Source organism: Oncorhynchus kisutch, unplaced genomic scaffold, assembly GCF_002021735.2.
Source record: "Oncorhynchus kisutch isolate 150728-3 unplaced genomic scaffold, Okis_V2 Okis03b-Okis08b_hom, whole genome shotgun sequence".
In the NCBI taxonomy this organism is placed as follows: domain Eukaryota; kingdom Metazoa; phylum Chordata; class Actinopteri; order Salmoniformes; family Salmonidae; genus Oncorhynchus; species Oncorhynchus kisutch.
The window spans coordinates 18256408-18269230 of record NW_022261980.1 but is presented as its reverse complement, the minus strand read 5'-3'; the positions used below and the strand labels follow the sequence as shown (position 1 = coordinate 18269230).

General features: G+C 41.3%; 1 protein-coding gene across 25 annotated transcripts in view; it reads right to left on the bottom strand.

Moving 5' to 3' along the window:
• cep89 (centrosomal protein 89) overlaps positions 1-12823 on the bottom strand; it is a 251940-nt gene that overhangs the window by 228046 nt on the left and 11071 nt on the right. The gene's annotated exons all lie outside the window — the stretch shown is intronic.

Below are 12823 nucleotides of genomic sequence, written 5' to 3'. Positions count from 1 at the left end.
TAACCAGGATGGGTTGATAATATAACCAGGATGGGTTGATAATATGACCAGGATGGGTTGATAATATGACCAGGATGGGTTGTTAATATGACCAGGATGGGTTGATTATATAACCAGGATGGGTTGATAACAGGACCAGGATGGGTTGATAATATAACCAGGATGGGTTGATAATATGACCAGGATGGGTTGATAACAGGACCAGGATGGGTTGATAATATAACCAGGATGGGTTGATAACAGGACCAGGATGGGTTGATAATATAACCAGGATGGGTTGATAATATGACCAGGATGGGTTGTTAATATGACCAGGATGGGTTGATAATAATATGACCAGAATGGGTTGATAATATGACCAGGATGGGTTGATAATATGACCAGGATGGGTTGATAATATGACCAGGATGGGTTGTTAATATGACCAGGACGGGTTGATAATAATATGACCAGAATGGGTTGATAATATGACCAGGACGGGTTGATAATAATATGACCAGAATGGGTTGATAATATAACCAGGATGGGTTGATAATATAACCAGGATGGGTTGATAATATGACCAGGATGGGTTGATAATAGGACCAGGATGGGTTGTTAATATGACCAGGATGGGTTGATTATATAACCAGGATGGGTTGATAACAGGACCAGGATGGGTTGATAATATAACCAGGATGGGTTGATAACAGGACCAGAATGGGTTGATAATAATATGACCAGGATGGGTTGATAATAATATGACCAGAATGGGTTGATAATATGACCAGAATGGGTTGTTAATATGACCAGGATTGGTTGTTTATATAACCAGGATTGGTTGATAATAATATGACCAGGATGGGTTGATAATATAACCAGGATGGGTTGATAATATGACCAGAATGGGTTGTTAATATGACCAGGATGGGTTGATAATATGACCAGAATGGGTTGATAATATGACCAGGATGGGATGATAATAGGACCAGGATGGGTTGTTAATATGACCAGGATGGGTTGATAATATGACCAGAATGGGTTGATAATATGACCAGGATGGGATGATAATAGGACCAGGATGGGTTGATAATATGACCAGGATGGGTTGATAATATGACCAGGATGGGTTGATAATATGACCAGGATGGGTTGATAATATGACCAGGATGGGTTGATAATATAACCAGGATGGGTTGATTATATGACCAGGATGGGATGATAATAGGACCAGGATTGTGCCTTTGTCTTCTGGAGAATGAAAGAAAATTGATATGAAAACCAATAGAACACGAGAGAAATGGCATTGGGGTGGGTCTCTACAGAAAGACAGTTGATATGAAAACCAATAGAACAGGAGAGAAATGGCATTGGGGTGGGTCTCTACAGAAAGACAGTTGATATGACAACCAATAGAACAGGAGAGAAATGGCATTGGGGTGGGTCTCTACAGAAAGACAGTTGATATGAAAACCAATAGAACAGGAGAGAAATGGCATTGGGGTGGGTCTCTACAGAAAGAATCATTCAAAAATACTTCCCTAGAAAGCATGACTTAGCCACAGTGGAATCAGGGATCAGTAAGCTTCTTTAAAAACAATACCTGTAGATTGTTTCAGATCACAAGCTCGTAGGCATATGCCTATTGGGAAGCCCGCAATTTGTGCAGGGCAGGTGGCAATAAACCTAGCTGATTACGGAGTTGAGGCTGTCAGTGAAAAGCATCTCAGATATTGAGAAGATGATGTGTCCGGAGTATAATTTATAATGTTGAGAAAAGGGGGGAGGGGTGTGTGGCGAATAAATTCCCCATTACATAGGTCACCGTTACTTCCTGTCATTTGGTTACATTCATGTCTGTTAATGCAGGTATTAATTACAATCATTTACCGTAGTCATTCTCGGAGTGGAGACGTTGTTTGCAGAGATCACAACCTGCTAAACTTGTGAGTTTTGCTTTCATTTACTAGATATGTAAAATGTTTTCAGTGTCTTCTGTTTGGAGTGCTCTATGTGAGCAATGAGCGTGTGTCTGGTTTCTCTGTCCTGATCATGTTGAGGGAGCGTGTGTCTGGTTTCTCTGTCCTGATCATGTTGAGGGAGCGTGTGTCTGGTTTCTCTGTCCTGATCATGTTGAGGGAGCGTGTGTCTGGTTTCTCTGTCCTGCTCGTGTTGATGGAGCGTGTGTCTGGTTTCTCTGTCCTGATCATGTTGAGGGAGCGTGTGTCTGGTTTCTCTGTCCTGATCATATTGAGGGAGCGTGTGTCTGGTTTCTCTGTCCTGATCATGTTGGGGGAACGTGTGTCTGTTTTCTCTGTCCTGCTCATGTTGAGGGAACGTGTGTCTGGTTTCTCTGTCCCCTTAATGTTGAGGGAGCGCCTGAGCATAGAGGTAACTGGCAGCTCAGAAATGTACTGGCTGAGGGGCGGCGACCGGCTGTAGCTCCGGGTCAGGGTTAGGCCTAACAGGCCTCTGTATGCTGTGTTTCCATCGGCAAGACAGAACAGCTGCTCCGGTAAGACAAGGGGTGGAGATCCGTGTCTATTTGTAAATAACAGCTGGTGCGCAAAATCAAATATTTAAGGAAGTCTCGAGGTTTTGCTCGCCTGAGGTAGAGTATCTCATCAATCAATCAAAGATGTACTGTGTTTCCGACGACACATTGGTGCGGCTGGCTTCCGGGTTAAGCGAGCAGTGTGTCAAGAAGCAGTGCGGCTTGGCAGGGGGTCGTGTTTCGGAGGACGCGTTGGTGCGGCTGGCTTCCCGGGTTAAGCGAGCAGTGTGTCGAGAAGCAGTGTGGCTTGGCAGGGGGTCCTGTTTCGGAGGACGCGTTGGCTGTCGACCTTCGCCTCTCCTGAGTTCGTTACGGGAGTTGCAGTGATTGGACAAGACTAGCTACCAATTGGAAACCACGAAATTGTAAAAATCTCGACAGTATGTCCCTTTACAAAAAGAAGAAAGAAAAGATGAAAGGAACACCTGCTGTTCATTGACTTTTGTTATGATGCTGTAGCTCTGTTTATTACCTAGTCACTAACTCTACCTAGATATTACCTCAATTACCTCCACTAACCTGTACCCCCATCTGTAGCTCTGTTTATTACCTAGTCACTAACTCTACCTAGATATTACCTCAATTACCTCCACTAACCTGTACCCCCATCTGTAGCTCTGTTTATTACCTAGTCACTAACTCTACCTACATATTACCTCAATTACCTACACTAACCTGTACCCCCATCTGTAGCTCTGTTTATTACCTAGTCACTAACTCTACCTAGATATTACCTCAATTACCTCCACTAACCTGTACCCCCATCTGTAGCTCTGTTTATTACCTAGTCACTAACTCTACCTACATATTACCTCAATTACCTCCACTAACCTGTACCCCCATCTGTAGCTCTGTTTATTACCTAGTCACTAACTCTACCTAGATATTACCTCAATTACCTACACTAACCTGTACCCCCATCTGTAGCTCTGTTTATTACCTATACATAGTCACTAACTCTACCTACATATTACCTCAATTACCTCCACTAACCTGTACCCCCATCTGTAGCTCTGTTTATTACCTAGTCACTAACTCTACCTAGATATTACCTCAATTACCTACACTAACCTGTACCCCCATCTGTAGCTCTGTTTATTACCTAGTCACTAACTCTACCTAGATATTACCTCAATTACCTCCACTAACCTGTACCCCCATCTGTAGCTCTGTTTATTACCTAGTCACTAACTCTACCTAGATATTACCTCAATTACCTCCACTAACCTGTACCCCCATCTGTAGCTCTGTTTATTACCTAGTCACTAACTCTACCTAGATATTACCTCAATTACCTACACTAACCTGTACCCCCATCTGTAGCTCTGTTTATTACCTATACATAGTCACTAACTCTACCTAGATATTACCTCAATTACCTCCACTAACCTGTACCCCCATCTGTAGCTCTGTTTATTACCTAGTCACTAACTCTACCTACATATTACCTCAATTACCTCCACTAACCTGTACCCCCATCTGTAGCTCTGTTTATTACCTAGTCACTAACTCTACCTAGATATTACCTCAATTACCTCCACTAACCTGTACCCCCATCTGTAGCTCTGTTTATTACCTAGTCACTAACTCTACCTAGATATTACCTCAATTACCTCCACTAACCTGTACCCCCATCTGTAGCTCTGTTTATTACCTAGTCACTAACTCTACCTAGATATTACCTCAATTACCTCCACTAACCTGTACCCCCATCTGTAGCTCTGTTTATTACCTAGTCACTAACTCTACCTAGATATTACCTCAATTACCTCCACTAACCTGTACCCCCATCTGTAGCTCTGTTTATTACCTAGTCACTAACTCTACCTACATATTACCTCAATTACCTCCACTAACCTGTACCCCCATCTGTAGCTCTGTTTATTACCTAGTCACTAACTCTACCTAGATATTACCTCAATTACCTCCACTAACCTGTACCCCCATCTGTAGCTCTGTTTATTACCTAGTCACTAACTCTACCTACATATTACCTCAATTACCTCCACTAACCTGTACCCCCATCTGTAGCTCTGTTTATTACCTAGTCACTAACTCTACCTAGATATTACCTCAATTACCTCCACTAACCTGTACCCCCATCTGTAGCTCTGTTTATTACCTAGTCACTAACTCTACCTAGATATTACCTCAATTACCTCCACTAACCTGTACCCCCATCTGTAGCTCTGTTTATTACCTAGTCACTAACTCTACCTAGATATTACCTCAATTACCTACACTAACCTGTACCCCCATCTGTAGCTCTGTTTATTACCTATACATAGTCACTAACTCTACCTAGATATTACCTCAATTACCTCCACTAACCTGTACCCCCATCTGTAGCTCTGTTTATTACCTAGTCACTAACTCTACCTACATATTACCTCAATTACCTCCACTAACCTGTACCCCCATCTGTAGCTCTGTTTATTACCTAGTCACTAACTCTACCTAGATATTACCTCAATTACCTCCACTAACCTGTACCCCCATCTGTAGCTCTGTTTATTACCTAGTCACTAACTCTACCTAGATATTACCTCAATTACCTCCACTAACCTGTACCCCCATCTGTAGCTCTGTTTATTACCTAGTCACTAACTCTACCTACATATTACCTCAATTACCTCCACTAACCTGTACCCCCATCTGTAGCTCTGTTTATTACCTAGTCACTAACTCTACCTAGATATTACCTCAATTACCTCCACTAACCTGTACCCCCATCTGTAGCTCTGTTTATTACCTAGTCACTAACTCTACCTACATATTACCTCAATTACCTCCACTAACCTGTACCCCCATCTGTAGCTCTGTTTATTACCTAGTCACTAACTCTACCTACATATTACCTCAATTACCTCCACTAACCTGTACCCCCATCTGTAGCTCTGTTTATTACCTAGTCACTAACTCTACCTACATATTACCTCAATTACCTCCACTAACCTGTACCCCCATCTGTAGCTCTGTTTATTACCTAGTCACTAACTCTACCTAGATATTACCTCAATTACCTCCACTAACCTGTACCCCCATCTGTAGCTCTGTTTATTACCTAGTCACTAACTCTACCTAGATATTACCTCAATTACCTCCACTAACCTGTACCCCCATCTGTAGCTCTGTTTATTACCTAGTCACTAACTCTACCTACATATTACCTCAATTACCTCCACTAACCTGTACCCCCATCTGTAGCTCTGTTTATTACCTAGTCACTAACTCTACCTAGATATTACCTCAATTACCTCCACTAACCTGTACCCCCATCTGTAGCTCTGTTTATTACCTAGTCACTAACTCTACCTAGATATTACCTCAATTACCTCCACTAACCTGTACCCCCATCTGTAGCTCTGTTTATTACCTAGTCACTAACTCTACCTAGATATTACCTCAATTACCTCCACTAACCTGTACCCCCATCTGTAGCTCTGTTTATTACCTAGTCACTAACTCTACCTACATATTACCTCAATTACCTCCACTAACCTGTACCCCCATCTGTAGCTCTGTTTATTACCTAGTCACTAACTCTACCTAGATATTACCTCAATTACCTCCACTAACCTGTACCCCCATCTGTAGCTCTGTTTATTACCTAGTCACTAACTCTACCTACATATTACCTCAATTACCTCCACTAACCTGTACCCCCATCTGTAGCTCTGTTTATTACCTAGTCACTAACTCTACCTAGATATTACCTCAATTACCTCCACTAACCTGTACCCCCATCTGTAGCTCTGTTTATTACCTATACATAGTCACTAACTCTACCTAGATATTACCTCAATTACCTCCACTAACCTGTACCCCAATCTGTAGCTCTGTTTATTACCTAGTCACTAACTCTACCTACATATTACCTCAATTACCTCCACTAACCTGTACCCCCATCTGTAGCTCTGTTTATTACCTAGTCACTAACTCTACCTACATATTACCTCAATTACCTCCACTAACCTGTACCCCCATCTGTAGCTCTGTTTATTACCTAGTCACTAACTCTACCTACATATTACCTCAATTACCTCCACTAACCTGTACCCCCATCTGTAGCTCTGTTTATTACCTAGTCACTAACTCTACCTACATATTACCTCAATTACCTCCACTAACCTGTACCCCCATCTGTAGCTCTGTTTATTACCTAGTCACTAACTCTACCTACATATTACCTCAATTACCTCCACTAACCTGTACCCCCATCTGTAGCTCTGTTTATTACCTAGTCACTAACTCTACCTACATATTACCTCAATTACCTCCACTAACCTGTACCCCCATCTGTAGCTCTGTTTATTACCTAGTCACTAACTCTACCTAGATATTACCTCAATTACCTCCACTAACCTGTACCCCCATCTGTAGCTCTGTTTATTACCTAGTCACTAACTCTACCTACATATTACCTCAATTACCTCCACTAACCTGTACCCCCATCTGTAGCTCTGTTTATTACCTAGTCACTAACTCTACCTACATATTACCTCAATTACCTCCACTAACCTGTACCCCCATCTGTAGCTCTGTTTATTACCTAGTCACTAACTCTACCTACATATTACCTCAATTACCTCCACTAACCTGTACCCCCATCTGTAGCTCTGTTTATTACCTAGTCACTAACTCTACCTACATATTACCTCAATTACCTCCACTAACCTGTACCCCCATCTGTAGCTCTGTTTATTACCTAGTCACTAACTCTACCTAGATATTACCTCAATTACCTCCACTAACCTGTACCCCCATCTGTAGCTCTGTTTATTACCTAGTCACTAACTCTACCTAGATATTACCTCAATTACCTCCACTAACCTGTACCCCCATCTGTAGCTCTGTTTATTACCTAGTCACTAACTCTACCTACATATTACCTCAATTACCTCCACTAACCTGTACCCCCATCTGTAGCTCTGTTTATTACCTAGTCACTAACTCTACCTAGATATTACCTCAATTACCTCCACTAACCTGTACCCCCATCTGTAGCTCTGTTTATTACCTAGTCACTAACTCTACCTAGATATTACCTCAATTACCTCCACTAACCTGTACCCCCATCTGTAGCTCTGTTTATTACCTAGTCACTAACTCTACCTACATATTACCTCAATTACCTCCACTAACCTGTACCCCCATCTGTAGCTCTGTTTATTACCTAGTCACTAACTCTACCTACATATTACCTCAATTACCTCCACTAACCTGTACCCCCATCTGTAGCTCTGTTTATTACCTAGTCACTAACTCTACCTAGATATTACCTCAATTACCTCCACTAACCTGTACCCCCATCTGTAGCTCTGTTTATTACCTAGTCACTAACTCTACCTACATATTACCTCAATTACCTCCACTAACCTGTACCCCCATCTGTAGCTCTGTTTATTACCTATACATAGTCATTAACTCTACCTAGATATTACCTCAATTACCTCCACTAACCTGTACCCCCATCTGTAGCTCTGTTTATTACCTAGTCACTAACTCTACCTACATATTACCTCAATTACCTCCACTAACCTGTACCCCCATCTGTAGCTCTGTTTATTACCTAGTCACTAACTCTACCTAGATATTACCTCAATTACCTCCACTAACCTGTACCCCCATCTGTAGCTCTGTTTATTACCTAGTCACTAACTCTACCTAGATATTACCTCAATTACCTCCACTAACCTGTACCCCCATCTGTAGCTCTGTTTATTACCTAGTCACTAACTCTACCTACATATTACCTCAATTACCTCCACTAACCTGTACCCCCATCTGTAGCTCTGTTTATTACCTAGTCACTAACTCTACCTAGATATTACCTCAATTACCTCCACTAACCTGTACCCCCATCTGTACCTCTGTTTATTACCTATACATAGTCACTAACTCTACCTACATATTACCTCAATTACCTCCACTAACCTGTACCCCCATCTGTAGCTCTGTTTATTACCTAGTCACTAACTCTACCTACATATTACCTCAATTACCTCCACTAACCTGTACCCCCATCTGTAGCTCTGTTTATTACCTAGTCACTAACTCTACCTAGATATTACCTCAATTACCTCCACTAACCTGTACCCCCATCTGTAGCTCTGTTTATTACCTATACATAGTCACTAACTCTACCTAGATATTACCTCAATTACCTCCACTAACCTGTACCCCAATCTGTAGCTCTGTTTATTACCTAGTCACTAACTCTACCTACATATTACCTCAATTACCTCCACTAACCTGTACCCCCATCTGTAGCTCTGTTTATTACCTAGTCACTAACTCTACCTACATATTACCTCAATTACCTCCACTAACCTGTACCCCCATCTGTAGCTCTGTTTATTACCTAGTCACTAACTCTACCTACATATTACCTCAATTACCTCCACTAACCTGTACCCCCATCTGTAGCTCTGTTTATTACCTAGTCACTAACTCTACCTACATATTACCTCAATTACCTCCACTAACCTGTACCCCCATCTGTAGCTCTGTTTATTACCTAGTCACTAACTCTACCTACATATTACCTCAATTACCTCCACTAACCTGTACCCCCATCTGTAGCTCTGTTTATTACCTAGTCACTAACTCTACCTACATATTACCTCAATTACCTCCACTAACCTGTACCCCCATCTGTAGCTCTGTTTATTACCTAGTCACTAACTCTACCTAGATATTACCTCAATTACCTCCACTAACCTGTACCCCCATCTGTAGCTCTGTTTATTACCTAGTCACTAACTCTACCTACATATTACCTCAATTACCTCCACTAACCTGTACCCCCATCTGTAGCTCTGTTTATTACCTAGTCACTAACTCTACCTACATATTACCTCAATTACCTCCACTAACCTGTACCCCCATCTGTAGCTCTGTTTATTACCTAGTCACTAACTCTACCTACATATTACCTCAATTACCTCCACTAACCTGTACCCCCATCTGTAGCTCTGTTTATTACCTAGTCACTAACTCTACCTACATATTACCTCAATTACCTCCACTAACCTGTACCCCCATCTGTAGCTCTGTTTATTACCTAGTCACTAACTCTACCTAGATATTACCTCAATTACCTCCACTAACCTGTACCCCCATCTGTAGCTCTGTTTATTACCTAGTCACTAACTCTACCTAGATATTACCTCAATTACCTCCACTAACCTGTACCCCCATCTGTAGCTCTGTTTATTACCTAGTCACTAACTCTACCTACATATTACCTCAATTACCTCCACTAACCTGTACCCCCATCTGTAGCTCTGTTTATTACCTAGTCACTAACTCTACCTAGATATTACCTCAATTACCTCCACTAACCTGTACCCCCATCTGTAGCTCTGTTTATTACCTAGTCACTAACTCTACCTAGATATTACCTCAATTACCTCCACTAACCTGTACCCCCATCTGTAGCTCTGTTTATTACCTAGTCACTAACTCTACCTACATATTACCTCAATTACCTCCACTAACCTGTACCCCCATCTGTAGCTCTGTTTATTACCTAGTCACTAACTCTACCTACATATTACCTCAATTACCTCCACTAACCTGTACCCCCATCTGTAGCTCTGTTTATTACCTAGTCACTAACTCTACCTAGATATTACCTCAATTACCTCCACTAACCTGTACCCCCATCTGTAGCTCTGTTTATTACCTAGTCACTAACTCTACCTACATATTACCTCAATTACCTCCACTAACCTGTACCCCCATCTGTAGCTCTGTTTATTACCTATACATAGTCATTAACTCTACCTAGATATTACCTCAATTACCTCCACTAACCTGTACCCCCATCTGTAGCTCTGTTTATTACCTAGTCACTAACTCTACCTACATATTACCTCAATTACCTCCACTAACCTGTACCCCCATCTGTAGCTCTGTTTATTACCTAGTCACTAACTCTACCTAGATATTACCTCAATTACCTCCACTAACCTGTACCCCCATCTGTAGCTCTGTTTATTACCTAGTCACTAACTCTACCTAGATATTACCTCAATTACCTCCACTAACCTGTACCCCCATCTGTAGCTCTGTTTATTACCTAGTCACTAACTCTACCTACATATTACCTCAATTACCTCCACTAACCTGTACCCCCATCTGTAGCTCTGTTTATTACCTAGTCACTAACTCTACCTAGATATTACCTCAATTACCTCCACTAACCTGTACCCCCATCTGTACCTCTGTTTATTACCTATACATAGTCACTAACTCTACCTACATATTACCTCAATTACCTCCACTAACCTGTACCCCCATCTGTAGCTCTGTTTATTACCTAGTCACTAACTCTACCTAGATATTACCTCAATTACCTCCACTAACCTGTACCCCCATCTGTAGCTCTGTTTATTACCTAGTCACTAACTCTACCTACATATTACCTCAATTACCTCCACTAACCTGTACCCCCATCTGTAGCTCTGTTTATTACCTATACATAGTCACTAACTCTACCTACATATTACCTCAATTACCTCCACTAACCTGTACCCCCATCTGTAGCTCTGTTTATTACCTAGTCACTAACTCTACCTAGATATTACCTCAATTACCTCCACTAACCTGTACCCCCATCTGTAGCTCTGTTTATTACCTAGTCACTAACTCTACCTACATATTACCTCAATTACCTCCACTAACCTGTACCCCCATCTGTAGCTCTGTTTATTACCTATACATAGTCACTAACTCTACCTACATATTACCTCAATTACCTCCACTAACCTGTACCCCCATCTGTAGCTCTGTTTATTACCTAGTCACTAACTCTACCTACATATTACCTCAATTACCTCCACTAACCTGTACCCCCATCTGTAGCTCTGTTTATTACCTAGTCACTAACTCTACCTACATATTACCTCAATTACCTCCACTAACCTGTACCCCCATCTGTAGCTCTGTTTATTACCTATACATAGTCATTAACTCTACCTACATATTACCTCAATTACCTCCACTAACCTGTACCCCCATCTGTAGCTCTGTTTATTACCTAGTCACTAACTCTACCTACATATTACCTCAATTACCTCCACTAACCTGTACCCCCATCTGTAGCTCTGTTTATTACCTATACATAGTCATTAACTCTACCTACATATTACCTCAATTACCTCCACTAACCTGTACCCCCATCTGTAGCTCTGTTTATTACCTAGTCACTAACTCTACCTACATATTACCTCAATTACCTCCACTAACCTGTACCCCCATCTGTAGCTCTGTTTATTACCTAGTCACTAACTCTACCTACATATTACCTCAATTACCTCCACTAACCTGTACCCCCATCACATTTGACTCGTTAGTTTATTTAGTAAATATTTTTCTTAACTCTTATTTTTCTTAAAACTGCCTTGTTGGTTAAGGGCTTGTAAGTCACTGTAAGGTGAAACACCTGTTGTATTCGACGCAGGTGACAAATACAATGTGATAGTTGTGTTGGATAAATAAGATACATGATGACTAACCAAAATACACACAGGCCAATTTAAATCCACTATATTATGCAAATTAAGTTATAGACCAATAAGCATGACGGTCCAGGCCCATTTAAATCCACTATATTATGCTAATGAAGTTATAGACCAATAAGCATGACGGTCCAGTGTATTGTTTGTACATTGACTGGTACTTCCATCAATGGATAGAGAAACCAGACGCACGCTCCCTCAACATCATTATTTAGAGAAACCAGACGCTCCCTCAACATCATTATTTAGAGAAACCAGACGCACGCTCCCTCAACATCATTATTTAGAGAAACCACACGCTCCCTCAACATCATTATTTAGAGAAACCAGACACACGCTCCCCCAACATCATTATTTAGAGAAACCAGACGCACGCTCCCTCAACATCATTATTTTGAGAAACCAGACGCTCCCTCAACATCATTATTTAGAGAAACCAGACGCTCCCTCAACATCATTATTTAGAGAAACCAGACACACCCTCAACATCATTATTTTGAGAAACCAGACGCTCCCTCAACATCATTATTTAGAGAAACCAGACGCTCCCTCAACATCATTATTTTGAGAAACCAGACGCTCCCTCAACATCATTATTTAGAGAAACCAGACACATGCTCCCTCAACATCATTATTTTGCAGTGGGATTTTTTTGCAAAAGTCGACAATTTCTTGCTAACGGAAACCCTGGTGAGTGTAGGTCAGAGAGAGAATGAGAGAAAGGGTACAGAGAGCAGTAGCCTAATTCTTCAACCCTAGCTCT